Consider the following 4,990-nt stretch of genomic DNA (forward strand, 5'->3'; position numbering starts at 1 on the left):
AAGATGGAGCCTGCGCACAAGGTGGAGCTGGTCAAGATGGAGCCTGCGCACAAGGTGGAGCTGGTCAAGATGGAGCCTGCGCACAAGGTGGAGCTGGTCAAGATGGAGCCTGCACACAAGGTGGGGCTGGTCTGGACTCTCAGTTTCAGATGAGAAACATAAGACCGTTAAAGAAGCAGTGCTAGACAAACCAAGGGAAATAGTCCACATAAACACAGCACTAAGAACAATGAGTAGGCACATGTGATTTGTAAGTGCTTATTATTGAAACCCAAGGGAAGATGGGGCAGGAGACAGAAGATGGCAGAAAGTAAAAGAAGCTTGATAGCTGTGTCTTAAGTAACATAGTAACATTTAAGGTAGCAAATGGAGTAGTGGAAAACAAGCCTGTATGTGATTCCAAATACAAGCACTATAAAATAGTGAGTGAGGGAGTGGAGGGAGCACAAAGACTTGGGAGGAAACAGAAAATCAAATCTCAAAATGAGATAACCCTTAAACTGTCACCAGGACCTGGTTTTAAAATTACATGTTTATATAGAATCTATTTGATGTTATTTAAGCTATTATAATTCAGTAACAAAAAACATAAGAATGTGTTCAAATTTGTTTTATGAAGAAGGTACAATGTCAATATCAAAACAATTAAAGCTGAAAAAAAAAAAAACCCAGACCAATCTCACTACTGAATATTGATACAATTATATTACAATGAACTTTCAGCAGTATGATATTGAGGGGTATTTACCAGGGAAGGCTGGACATGGATTTAAGCCAATAGGAAGTCTTTATTAACCATCCAGCAACTACATTGGGCTGGGGTCTCAGAACAGCACCAGGCGTTTCTCAGTGAGCTTTTAAGTACAAAAACCATGTTCTGGGTTGACAATACTCCAGTTAACAAAAACAGTTAGCCAGAAGCCTGAGAAGAGGAAGAAAGCACAAGATTAGTACATTTTGCACATTAGACTTTCCCAGAACTATAGATGCTGATGGATTAGGTCATTTTGGCGGGTGGCACTCTGTGTGCTGAGTTCTATGGTACTCCCACTGTGGAGTCAGTTTTGCTAAGGTCCAAGGTCCTACTAAAATCTGGAGACCTGTTACGTAAAAACCCAAATGTTTTATTACTCAAAGATGTTCTAACATTTACAGTATAAATTTAAGATGATATGTAAAATTTTATATAGCATTAAGAAGAAAAATTACATAATGTCTATAGATACAGGAAAAGCATTTGACAAAATCCAATCTCCATTTTTAATTTACTGAAGAGAATACAAAGGAGAAATGCACTAACTATATGTTTCTTCTGGGTGTAGAAATGTCTATTTACAGATATTTATACATGCACTCACAGATATGTGTCTATTTACGTGCCATAATCACTCAAATGAAGATTTAAAAAAATAAGTTTTCTCACTAAAGTTGGGAATAAAATGGTGATGATGCTCATTTTTGCTACTATCATTTAATATTGGCAGCTTTAGCTAGAACAATTAGATAAGATAAACCAAACAATTTAAACTCAGAAGGCTAGGAACAGAAAAGATGAACTATGCTTGGATGTCTAGAGAGTTCATGACCGGGGAGATAGCGCAGTGAGTAACACTTGTCCTTCTAGCATAAGGATCGTGTTAGATTTCCATAGCTCATTTAAAAAACAGGCTACATGCAGGAGGGGGTGGTGACGAGGGAAGCAAGAGACAGGAGGAAGCTTAGGGGGTTGCTAAAGAGCCAGCTTAGTTTCCTTGGTGAGTTCCATTTTAGGCCAGCAAAAGATGGCCACCCACCTCTCCAACCCCCCAAAAGATATGAAAGAACAGAAAGGTTCCGAGGAATGACACCCAAGGTTGTTTTCTGGTTTCCATATGTGAGCACACACATCATGAAACACACACCCATCTTTATACACATACACAGACACACACACACACACACACACACACACACACACACACACAAACACATGAATGCACAGACATGTACGCACACATGCACACACTCTCACATACCTGGCATTGGCAGTAAGTGATTGTCTTAGTACATTCCTGTCTATCAAGGTTGGGGCCCCATGCAGATCATTAGTCTTCATTGTGAGCTGCTCATGGAGAAATCATGAAATGCCAAGAGATACTGGATGTATCCATCTTCTCCACTTAATTGCACAGGACACACGATGTTCTGAGAAGGTGGAGATATGCAGAATCTAAATATGAAGTCATCTTTACACTGCAGTTCAGAACCAAAGTCATCCAATTGTAGCATGTACACACAGTTGTATCCTCCCCCCAAATGTGTACACACATGTGCACACAATGATGCACACACACTCCCACATGCACATACACACATGTGCACACACACGCACACACATACAAATAGAGGAAAGCTTGTCAGTGAGTACACGCTGCATGGCATGTAACTCATTTGCTGAGAGGAGGTAAAGTTCACTCTGCCCCTCTCTGTGTGGCCCTTTCCATCCCATATGCACAGCAGTCTGGTCCCTCATCTGTTGCTATATGTCAGCATCTCTCACAGCCAGGAGCACCTGCTGGATAAGTCTGGATTCCTGAGTTTCTGTACTAGCAACTCTAAGACCCAAAGTGAGCAGAGAAGCTTCACCATGTCAGGCACATAGGTACCAATTCTGTCAGGATCTGTCTTTGTACCTCCCTCTTTCTATCTATCCATCTATCTATCTATCCATCCATCTATCCATCTATCTATCTATCTATCTATCTATCTATCTATCTATCTATCTATCTATCTGTCTGTCTGTCTGTCTGTCTGTCTGTCTGTCTGTCTGTCTGTCTGTCTGTTGAGACAGGGTTTCTCTGTATAGCCCTGGCTGTCCTGGAACTCACTTTGTAGACCAGACTGGCCTTGAACTCAGAAATCTGCCTGCCTCTGCCTCTCGAGTGCTGGGATTGAAGGCATGTGCCACCGTGCCCAGCTCTTTCTATTTATTCTTAAGGAAATTGTATTCTTAAAATATCCTTTGGGAATTTACTACAAATGATTTTATTGAAGCAACCAGATTATTTTCAAAGGGGTATTTACTGTTAAATTATACTGTAAGGGAGTTTATTATAACACTGGTAAAAACCTTTCCAAATCTCCAAATCTGGCTGTGCTTCAGAAGCATTCACAGGAACATGAATATATATATATATATGCATATATATATATAATTTTTTTGCAGGCTCCATCTCCAGACATTCTAAGTCCAGTTCCTATCCCATCTTTGAAGCCAGTACACTAACAGTAATTTTGGGTAGTTCTACCTTCTGGCTCTTTGATGAGCAACAGATTTATCACACACCATCGCACATGTGGAAAGCATGTACAGTGGAAATGTAGAGCTGAGAAAGGAACCTTCCTTAAAGAGAGGGATTGGTAGATATTACGTTGTGTCACAGCACTTCCAGGCGCTCCAATTTCTAAGCATTACTACTTAATATTTTCATAACAAATATACTCCTTTTTTTTTCCTCCAAGGACAAATGAAGAAGTGGTATATTGCTTTAATAGCTTGGGGATAATTAAGGTGGAAATTTTAGATTTCTTTGGAGATTCAGTTGTGCTATGTGATGGTTTTCTGGAAGCTGTATTGTGGGAAGGTATTTTGCTGAGGCAGACGACACTTGAGAAGATAAATTAAGTTTGGAAAGGGTATAAGTATAACCCAGTAGGCCGTGACTGACACTCTTGTATTGGTTCATCTCACAACGCTTGCTGATCTAACTGCCCTTTGTTTGTCATGACTTTGTAGAAAAAACCATGCCTCGTGGTATTCCACTTGCTTCTTGCTCCTTCTCTGGGCTTGTGCTGATTGGGCAGAGCCTTGAGGTTTCTTCTGGATCAACTGCTGTTGCTGATTTGTGTTTGGTGTTTGCCATTTGGACTGCACTGCTGTTAGCTGATTTGTGTTTAATGTTTTGGCCTGGACTACTGATATCCTGGCAATGAATTCTCCCAAAGATCTACTTCTAAATGGGTCCACAATGCTCATTTTCTTAACATTAACCTTTCTTTTCCTCTACCTCTGGTTGGTGGGCTGGAAGGTTGGTTGAAGAATTTAAGAACAATTATTAAAGTGGGTTTTGAAAATCTAAGCTTAAAGATTAGACTGCTTAAGGTATTCACGTGGAACCCTCAAAGATCCAAAGAACTCGGAGCCAGTGTAGCTCAAGATTCCATGCACCTCCCATCCGGGCCTTATCGGACTAAGAATGTCACATTCAATTAACAGCAACAGGAGCATTAGGACAAGAAAACCAAGCAAGCAAGCAAGCAACAAACAACCCTCTTCTCTGTTGAATGCCCTGTATATTTTCCCAGAAGTGACTCAAAAGAGAAACATCAATGCAATTGTCACAATCTTTAGTAAGAGGAAGGAGGAGACCTTCAAGGTGACAATGGAAAAAAGAAAAAGAATCAAGTAACTTTTTAAAAGCTAGGGGAAAGATCCAAGAAAAGAAAGCACAAATGAGAAAGACCATAGAACAGCAGGGTTTCAAAAACCCTCTTGAGTGGCCCCACTAATGGATATTGTAGAAATTTTAATACAAGTGGATTTGTTTGTCAAACTCAGTTCATTCTTACCTGCTCAATGACATGGCAAGCATTGAAAATGGTAATTTTTATGTATCTACTTGGACCATAATTCATAACTCTTGAATTTTTAAATCAATCCATTTTGTTTCTATCTAGAAAAACATTCACTTCAAGTTTTATTGTTAGAAAAACGTGGGAATGCTTAGATCTGGGAAATGAAAGCAAGGTTTGTACAGAATTGGTAAGTGCTCAATTACTGAGTGAGATATTCAGCTCCAAAATACATTTTATCGAGAAGTATTTGTTTAATAATTGAAGAAATAATATGAGATTCAAAATAAATGTAATAATGCATTGAATGATGCATATCTTCCTTCCTTCCTTCCTTCCTTCCTTTTTTTTTTTTTTTTTTTTTTTTTGACAAGGTTTC

Source organism: Mus pahari, chromosome 11 (genome assembly GCF_900095145.1).
Source record: "Mus pahari chromosome 11, PAHARI_EIJ_v1.1, whole genome shotgun sequence".
Lineage (NCBI taxonomy): Eukaryota > Metazoa > Chordata > Mammalia > Rodentia > Muridae > Mus > Mus pahari.